The sequence below is a fragment of the Pistacia vera genome, unplaced genomic scaffold (genome assembly GCF_008641045.1).
Source record: "Pistacia vera cultivar Batoury unplaced genomic scaffold, PisVer_v2 Contig51, whole genome shotgun sequence".
NCBI classification, from domain to species: domain Eukaryota; kingdom Viridiplantae; phylum Streptophyta; class Magnoliopsida; order Sapindales; family Anacardiaceae; genus Pistacia; species Pistacia vera.
Genome location: NW_022196346.1, coordinates 1428444 through 1439166, shown reverse-complemented (window position 1 = coordinate 1439166; position 10723 = coordinate 1428444). Strand labels below are relative to the sequence as shown.

General features: G+C 35.1%; 1 pseudogene; it reads right to left on the bottom strand.

Moving 5' to 3' along the window:
* Positions 1 to 800: 800 nt before the first annotated feature.
* Positions 801 to 5418, bottom strand: LOC116106151 (annotated as a pseudogene).
* Positions 5419 to 10723: the final 5305 nt, after the last annotated feature.

The window sequence follows — 10723 nt, the reverse complement described above, 5'->3', positions numbered from 1 at the left end:
GGGTACCTGATTTTTTCAAAATCGAAACTCAGTTAAGACTATTATTTTATCTAATTCTTATTTAATACAACTCATGTATATCCATTCAATATAGTATTATCTAATATATTAACCATGGATGGATTATTCCAGATAATTATGAAAAGTTTATTATAGTAACATGAAGACAATAGTTTTGTCCTTTCGATCGTATACAAAATCTCTAGAAATTTTTGGCTTATATTATCGATAATAGATTAAGTTGGTATCCCAATTTTCAAATCAATCATGGGTCATTATTGATCATGTCCTTTGCTAAATATATCATTCCTTGTATTACCATTGAAGCAAACATAATAAGAAGTATAGTATTTTTCTTAAGTGATGTATAACATATCAAAATGTATTGTCCAAGCACCTTATTCGCTGTGTAAATATAATAAAAATCACAGTGAATGGGCTTAAATAACACTACTCAAACCTGTGGATGAACGTTACATATAAAAGAGTTTGATAATAACATTGGGCATAGGCTCTTTGGTAAATATTGTAAATGTGCCTGCACAGCTTTTAGATGATCCATAAAAGTTTCTGAAATTACAATGCACCCCCATCAAATCAAATTCACTTTATAAAATCTTCTCAAAAGCCCGTTTATAAGAAATCAAACCAGCCCAAAATGTAGAAATACTATTGGAAAATATCACAATCTACCCTATTCTTTGCAAAATTGACAAAGGTGTGTTTCACAACCTGAAGAACAGATCAAGAAAATTCTTAGACTGCATAGCAAATGATAAGGATATCATAATAAAATGGTTTTAAGGCCTGAATATACTGTAGGATGAAACTTCCTTACCCGCATAGGGCTCTTGCTTCGTTGCAAACCCACATTTGTAAACACCATGTTTATCCCATTATTTATCCATTCATTAGTCTCATCAATTTGATCTTGCAGGTCAGCAGGATACTAATCCAGAGCAGGGTTTTCCGCTATATCATTGAATTGAGTATTAAACATGTGAATTATCTCCGAACTCTCATTATTAACAATTGTCTTCATCTTCTTATCCCATAGAACCTATTAATTATAAAACAAAATCATTCACACAACTTGAACAATTAACGCAAGCATTAAAAAACAAAAACCAAAAGAATGGAAACGTCCACATACAGGAACCGTGAACCTCCCGGAGTAGTTTGTACTTGCAAGCTTACACACGAGGGTCAGGTTCAGCTCCTGGGTCCTCCGAATTGGTAGCCGGAAAAACCCAGCCTCTATGCTCGTCAGCTTCTTTGTTTTCTCCATATCGGTTTAACTGACTGCGAAACAAATCAAAAAACAATCTTTACATGATCATAGCATAGAGTTTTACAAATAACCAGACATGTTAAATACGTAACACCAACCGTGAAAGTAATGGCTTTCTCGAGCCTTTAATCTTCAGAATGCAAGGCACCTACAGGCCCAAGGACAAGCATATGAAATATACAAAAGATCCTCCGGATTCAGCAGGAAACTGGGAACGGGGTCTCTTGAATAGAGTTACGAAATGTTGAAGCAAGTCTAACAAAAGACCCAGAATCTGAAACTTCATCTAGTGCAGAACGAGCCGTTTTTAGAGTATGCTAAAGAACATAAATTTATTGGAAATAAGTAATTTTTTTATTTTTAGGCATAAACATAAGTCTTTCACTCATTAGTTCGTAAGAGAGTACAAACTAATCAAACAAACACAACCCAGATCAACAAATCAGTTGATTCTAAGAACTAACATTAAACAAAGCAAAGATAAGTAAAAATGAATGTGAAAATGGTGATGGTCTAGAGGGGTTGTTTGGTTGGAGGTTATCCCCATGATTGAGAAATCATGCTAACGTCTTTAACTGTCAGTAATATAAGATTCAGGGAATCTTTTAAAACCGATGGTGTCTAAATACCACTATTTTCTTAGATATTCTAAGATTAGTTGGTAATCTTATTTTATTCAATTTTACCCTTATTAATAAAATTGTAAGACAATAATGCCCTTGTTATCTAAACAATTTACAAAGTTATGGACAATTTTAGCCTTATACTCAAGATTTTTAAGACATAATTACCCTATACTTTAACCAAATTACCCAAGATCACAGCCACCCCCAACCACCCAAGAGGACTGTCAACAGTCGGCCACCCTCTCAATCACGGAAGGCCCTTTTGATCCATGGCAAAAAACGGCTAGATTTGTGTCTATTTTATGGCCACATCTTTGGTCATGAAACAACTATAGATTTGGTCGTTTTCGGCGAATCACATATCCATGGTCATAAATAGCCTTATCGGTGCACGATTGGCCAATACGACCGATCGTGCGTCATCAGGGGACTGTCGGTGGGCAACGGTCATGGGAAGGTGGCATGGTGTTTTTGTTAAGTTTTAAACTTTTTTGTTGTTGAGTTGTTTTAGCTAAATCTGAAATGTTAGGGCTAAACAATAAATAAAAATTAATAATAATATTAAAATATAAGGACAATTAGTAATTAACCCTAAAATATAACATACTAACAAATTTATTTCTCCCAACAAACATATCAATATAAATACTCACCAATTTAATCCTATCTAACCAAACATATTTTTATAAGATTTCCAATCATCTTTAAGGTTATTTTATCTTCCTATTAATAAATATTCTCTGTAATACAACATTTCTTAATCAAATGTCTCGGAAAGAGAAGAGAGAAGAGTAAAGGGGACTCAGCCAAGTGGGCTTTATTACATAAATTTATCAAACTTCTCATATTGTAATGGTTTTGTGTTTTTATAGTGTTTTATTAACATGTTGGTGTTGTGACTTAGCTTTATGTGAAAAAATAAAAAATGGCAACTGGGTTCTGGTTTCGGAGAAGAGAAAACGTCATTAAGTATGTCATAGACACTAACATTTAGTTTAGCCCTCCGTATTTAAATTTTTTATGTCAGAATAGTCATTAACGTGAGGTTGTACAATTTTAGGTCAATTATAAGTTAAGATCATTATATTAATTGAATCTGGAAGTTAAACATCATTGAAGAGAAACACATTAACTAGTTAAAGTTGAGGGTTATATTTGAGGACAAATTTCAAAACTTACTTCCCACATAGCAATGCTTTTGTGCATGTTGAGATAATATTATTACGTATTTCTCCATTTTTGATACAAAGTTTGCTTTATTATAGGACGAATTTCGTGTTGCGAAACTGTAGGAGTAAATGTTTAATTGGGTTTTTAGACCCAAGAAATCCACGGATCTAACAATGGCTTTGACCTAATAATTTGAAGTACGTATTTAATTTTATCTCATGGGGGTTTTAAGTAGAAGCCCAAAACTATTAGACTTAGCCCATTAACCCTTGATATTTATGATAACATTGGGAATCATCTTTATTATAACAATAATATTACGTTTTGTATTGAAATATTAATCGAATGACGTGACATTGAGTCAGACAAGCCATGTAGTACGTAAGAAATATTGTACGAATGAAGGTTGGCTAAAATATAGATGAGAGTCCACCTATAAGGATGCCCCTCATAATCATTTTCACATGAACGCCTGTCCATAACAAATGGACAGGCATCCATTTTCTATGTTAATCTTCCTTACTGCTTCACAAATTTTTATTTTTCTATGAAAGAAGTGTAGTTTGGAAATAATATATTTAACTATAGTTCAACCCTTATATCCACCATTTTTGAAAAGTTGTCAAGCATGTCAGGAAGATATTAGATTGTAATTATAACAACATGCATACTTTCTCATCCAGGGACGGTAGCCCTACACCTTCACTAACTGTTTTCCTCCTCTTTGAAGGGCCCTTTTATCAAGGGGAGAAGGTGTCTGCAGCAGATTTGTCTTTGGCGCCGAAGCTATACTATCAGTGGGTGGTTTTGTGATTTTTAGAGAGAGTTATCCTTGCCATCTTTTTGGTTTTATGTAGGAATACAAAGAAAGGTAACATAGAAAATTATTTTGGAACAACACTTTTGAAGGAATAATACGGAAATGGACGGGCGCCATCTAAGAGGGATACATGTCCATTACTTTTATTTTTAATTTAAACAATGAACGGACGTTTATTAATAGGGACACCATCCATTGAATATGAATGTTTGTCCATAATATATGGATGGGCGTCATAATTTTTGTTAAAATTTTTTTTTTAAACAATGGACGGGCGGTGGAAATGGATGCCCAACCATATTTTATGGACAACTGTTTATTCGCGAAAATTTGTTAAATACTACGTGGTTGCGTCTACTCTACTGACACGCTTCGATACAAAAGTTAGTGTAGGGTGTTATAACATTATTGTTCTACGTGGCTTCATGTGCAAAATTTTGGTGTCCGTAACATTATTGATAAATAAATAATGAATTATTTCATCAAAGCATGAAGAGTGAAGGCGTTCCTTATAAGAACCAAATTGTCATTTATCCAAAACAACAACAAGCAATAAGACTAGCTGGCCATGTGCATTACAGTTCTTGTGCATGAATCTCACATATTTATACGACTTTATACATACAGATGCAACAAGCAATAAGCTTCATGATAAACCTCTTTTTCTTCTTCTTTCTTTCTTTCTTCTTCCCTGAAATGGAGTTCCAACATCTCATCCATAATATCCATGTATAGCATTTTGTTGCATTGAATGCTAAAACAAAAGAAAAAAGTCTGAACAAGAGTAATTGAAGTTAAAGCGTGCAACAGAATAAATAAATTAAAGTACCTTAAGCATTCTAATGCCTCTGCCATCTCCTGCCAAATATACTCCAAACCATCATCTTCAGTCTTGGTCCTATCATCATCATCCTCTTCCCATACCACATAAAACACCGGATCAGGGCGGCTTAAGGGTAGGAGGTGAGGCACCTGCCTAGGGCCCCAAAAAAATAGGGGCCCAAATTTTTTATAAATTTTTTTTTTTTTTTTGAATATCTTACAAAAATGAAAATGGTTTATAATTCTTATCTAAGCCAAGGGCTCCCAAAAAAAAGTAAAAAAAACCCAAATATTATAAACATTTTATAATATATCCCACCCAAAGTTTAACAAAATAGCAGTTTGTAACTCTAGTTTTATATATTCTAGTTTTTTAACCTAAATTAACACATTGAATCTCTTTTAACAATGGAAGACTAAAATAGTTATTACAATATCTCAAATAATCACCTCCAATTCGATCCCAAAATTTGACATTACATAAATCATCTCAGCCCTTTCTATCGCCAGTGGTTTGGAGTTGATTTCGGTCAATTTGGTTTCGGTCGATTTTCTCAGCAAAATCGAACGAAATCATCATTTATCATTTCCCAACCTTGATAGCCCCGATTTGACTAATTTTTTATGAATCTCGCAACCCCACTCCACACACGACAACCATTTTTAGCCTTTTTGGCATGTACCGACATTGTGGTCTTCCCCGACACCACCAATCTTCCTCCCCTCAGCCCTCTCACCAAAACCCCTATCATACCTTATCCGTTTACTTGCCAATCGTCGGCTATCGATACCTTTGGACCGTGATTCTCAAGCATTTTCTTATTCAATCTTAACATTGGAAATCACCTATTTCACCACCATCACTTCTCCAACATCTACCTCCAAAACCCACCAACCAACCTGTAGCCTGTCGATTGCTGTCACCTCTCTAGTGATTTCATCCAAAAGGCCAAAAAAAAAAAAAAAAAAAAATGAAATAATTTTTTAATATATGCTTATATTTAGAGGGCCCCAAAATAACTCCCTACTAGGGCACAAATGTTCTAGAGACGACCTGCACCTGATCTTCTGTAGTAGTAGAGGAAGCCGTTAAATGAATTTTTTGTATCTCTGGCAAGTCTGCAACGCTGTTCTCTTACTATACTGAAGATCAAGGGTGTTCGTGTTGCTTTTGTTACACCACTTTTCTTATTTTCTAATAGTTTTTGGTTATACCATTTTTTCATTTTCAAATTTTCAAATTGTTTTTTTGTTTTTTTTTTTTCGGATTTAGATTCATTCGTTGTGTAATTATATTCTCTAAACTTTAATAATATATTTCATAAAACAAAGAGATATATTGAAATAAAAAAAAATGTTTAATGATTTTGAAGATTTAGCGTTAGGGTTTATGATTAAGAATTAAGATTAAAAATGAAAAACAAGATATGAGTTTATTTATAATTATTTATGTCATTTCTAATAATATTTGTAAAGTATTACCATTGAATAAAACATAAGAAGAACAGTAATTTTTCTTAAATGATGTATGCATTCAAGTATAGATATCTAAGTATTTTTTAACGCAAAATAAAGTTACAGATTCTTAGTCAATTTTCTTTAATACATATGAATTTTATGTTTTAAATTATAAAAATTAAGAAAATCATTGAAAACGTGAGATCAATTAAATAAAAAAAATCACAGCAGGTAGAAATAAACGGAAAAATTCTTTATAAAGATGATCAATCCATGTCTTCAGAGTTAGAAATTACAATTTGAGATACAAAAATATATGAAAAATACAAAAAAAACAAAAAAGACCCCAAAGCATCTCAACATCAATCTTAATATAAAGTTGAGCTCCATTCCAAATTCAGATTAGCAGCCAAAAACAAATCATTAGTGCTCACAAACTCATACGCTACTGTGACTGACTTCTTGTTTTATGCGGCATTTTGTGTCCAGGTTTGAGAGAAGAGGGATATGGATGATTAAGGGTCTGTTGAGGGGGCTGGGTTTTGGTTCATGAAGGTTCACAGGGAGTGGGTTTTTATTTATGGTTATGGGCTTTGGGCATGGAGTCCCCTTGGACTTGGATTTAACGGAGGTGGGTTGGGTTTATGAGAAGATGGTAGGAGGTTTTTATTGGGCTGTACATAAGGTTGGCAGATAATATTACACAAACAACTCCATTTTAAAACTTTTTTTCAATGATCAGTTTGTAATTAATTTAAATTTATTTACAAAGAAAAAGTGCGCACTGAATTTGTGCATCAAATAAACGTGATAAATTCGGACCATAATTCATTATCAGTTAATATTAATCAAACGGTTAAGATTTCACTACGTCATTCGGTACATAAATTCGGTACGCAAACCTCATGACTCTATCATTTCCATAAAAGATTAAAGAGAAACACAATAGTTTAAGAAAATTACCTACGTTCTTTACTTTACAGAAGAACAATAAAAGAAAATTGACTATGGCTCCACATCCCACCCAGCCCCACATTCCTTAATTAATCTCTCGTGCATTTGAAGTTGTCAGGATTAGATAATCCATGTTCTTTGGGAACAACCGCTAGCTATATATAGGAACACAGGGAGAAAAGGAGCATTTTGTTTGGTGGGGGGATATCTCTTGTCAGTCAATCAGTTTCATGAAAAGCTACGGCTACCACCACCGGTCACAATCCAAACCGTATCAAGACAAAAAATGATACTAGCCCAGTACTTTTTTTATCATTGTGCTTTCCATATTCTGCAAATTGATGATAAGCCACATTCATCATTCAGTACTGAAGCTAAAAGGATTCATGAGGATTCCTAAAATTAGGAAGAGCCACAATTTAAATACCCTACCTCATGCATGTTTGATTCTGGAATGCAAATAGTTAACCAAACATGGGATGGGAATAAGATTCCTATTCCCCTGTTATTATTGTGAAGCAAACACAGCCTAGGGTATAGGATAGCTTCTGTTCTTTATACGTTGCAGAATAGCAAAATTAGCCATCGTGTAGGAGACCTGCTGACGACTTGCAAAATTTAAGTTTTCTGGTATTAAAAGATTAGCGTCAACAGCAATGAATTGAGAATATATAAGTTTAGAGAACAGTATCTGCCTGCGGATATTAGAGTGATGTCCATGGTCTTTGGCTCCTTTTTTGTGTCACAACTCAATATCAACATAATTGCTACCCAGAAATTGTCCAGAAAAAAAAAAAAATAGACAAGACGAGATACATGGAGTCTTACCTCTGTTGACGCTTGATTTTGGACGCCAACGACTCGCACCGTGGGAACGCTGGCTGACTCAGGAGACACACGTGATGGATCATGAGATTTGAATATGGAGCTGAGATATATTTTTGCAGAAAAATAAATAAAAGATTGGGCAAGGGGGTTTTAAGTGGTTCGGATGCAACACGCGACTCCTACATCCACTGGTTTTTTGATCTCTCCCTACTTCTATGATTTTGCGTAAGACTACAAGATGAAAAATACAGTGTTTTATAGAGAGAAAGAATTGAAGCTAAATCTCACGCCCAGCTCCCTTCTTCGGGAGAGGAGTGCCCATTTATTCACATTTGCACTCATGCGATGAGAGCTTTTGCAAACTGCCTTGACACATGAAAGGCTCTTGTCCATTCATCTCTTTGAAATGAGATAAAGGTGGTGAGAATATCTGGAGGATATGGGCTGGGCAGTCGTACAAAGAGATATAATTGTGCTGACATAGGCTTGATTTTTAGGCATAACAGAAGCCCCCTAGTTTTTGGAAGTGCGTTGCACCTTAGAAATAAAGTCTTGATCTGACTGGCTGCGGTCTCGAACTGAAGAGCTTGAACTAAAATCTGTTAGGAAGATGATCAGAAATCTGTTAGGAAAACGACCTGAAATCTGTTAGGAGCGACCAAAAATATGTTAGGAAAACTATAGAAATCTGTTAAGAAAACGATCTAAAATCTGTTAGAAGCGACAGAAATCTGTTCGGGAAAACGACCAGAAATCTGTTAGAAAAACGACCAGAAATCTGGTAGGAAACGACCAGAAATATGTTAGGAAACATGAGCAGAAATCTAGTAGGAGCTCGACTGAAATCTGGTAGGAGAACGACCTGAAAGGTCATAACGAGCTCAACTCGAGCAAAAAGAGCCTCAACTTGAGAAAACGATCTCGACCTGAGAGATCAAACGAGGTCAAAAAGCAAAAAGACCTCAATTTTAGAGGTCAAAACGACCTCTCCCAACCTGAGAGGTCAAAAAACTGAATAAGCAAACGACCTCAACTTGAGAGGCAAAAACGAGTCAATGAGCAAAACGACCTAACCGAGAGGTTCAAAACAAGCTCAAAAAGCAAAAACAACCTCAATTTATGAGGTCAAAACGACCTATCCTCGACTGAGAGGTCAAAACGCATGAATGAGCAAATGACCTCAACTGAGAGGTAAACAAGCTCAATGAGCAAAACGACCTCAATTTGGGAGATCATAAAGAGCTCTACCTAAGAGGCACAAGAGATCAGCGATCTGAACACGCGATTTGAAGCTAAAGATCCGCGACTGAAGCTGAGGATCAGGATGGCATGGGCGTGCGATCTGCGATCGGGCCACACGGATCGGAGAACTCTGATGCGTGCGATTGCGATCTGGCCAAGCGATGGAGAATTCTGAGCACGATCGAAGAATTCTAACGCAGGTGCGATCTACGATCTGGCACGCGGATCGAGAGAACTCGACCGGGTTTGCGTTTTGAAGTGAGCACGCAATCAAGGACTTTGATGCAGGTTCGAGAATCGGGACCTGCATGGGCACCAAAAGTTGTCGCTTGATTCTGGACGCCAACCGACTTGACACGTGGAAACGTGAGCTGGACTCAGGAGCATCGTGATGGATCCATGAGATTTGAATATGGAGCTGAGATTATATATTTTGCAGAAAAATAAATAAAAGATTGGCAAGAGGGGTTTTTATAGTGGTTCGGATGCAACAAGCGACTCCTACATCCACTGTTATTTTATTTGATCTCTCCCTACTTCTATGATTTTGCCCGTAAGACATACAAAGATGAAAAAATACAGTGTTTTTAAAGAGAGAAAGAATTGAAGCTAAATCTCAGCCCAGCCTCCCTTCTTCGGGAAGAGGAGTGCCCATTTATTCACATTTGCACTCAATGCGATGAGAGCTTTTGCAAACTGCCTTGACACATGAAAGGCTCTTGTCCATTCATCTCTTTGAAATAAGATAAAGTTGGTGAGAATATCTTTGGAGATATGGGCTTGACAGCTAGTACAAATAGACATTAATTGTGCTGACATATGCTTGACTTTTGAGGTATAATACCTTCAAAGAAACCAAATACAATAAGTAAATGCACATACATGAGTTGAATAAAAAGAGAATAATCCAAACAAAATAAATTATTGAAATCTTTTTACTTGCATCGGGAAGATCTCCACCAGCTAGAAACAATTTTATGTTGTATATATTGAAGTAATTAACAAACATTAAACATGAAGGCTTCACACACAAGCCATATGCCTATATCATATATAGGCATGGCTGGACAATAAAAGAAGTACTGAACAATTTAATTAAATTTTCAATTCTAGAAGAATGGATATATCATGCTCACAATCAAACCATATATCTCAGATAGAACAGCAGCATATTCAAATGTGGTACATTATGGCATACAAGTAACATGGAAATAAAATTAGCCGAAAAAATTAACAGCCCACTGAAGAAACACATTTGCATATTCACATACATTGGAGATTAAACTAAGCTTATTTAGTTTTATTAAGAGTCTAGTTTTGTTAATGTGGGTTATAAGTTAGTACGTATTAAGATTCCTAGTTTGAGTAGCATTATAATTTAACATCTCTATAAAGAAATGTATTGTCAATTTATATTTGATAAAATAAAATAATAAATCTCCCTCTTATGTTAGCTTGAGTTGCTATCATGTTGTTGTTTTTTTAATTATTTTTTATATTCCTACAACATAA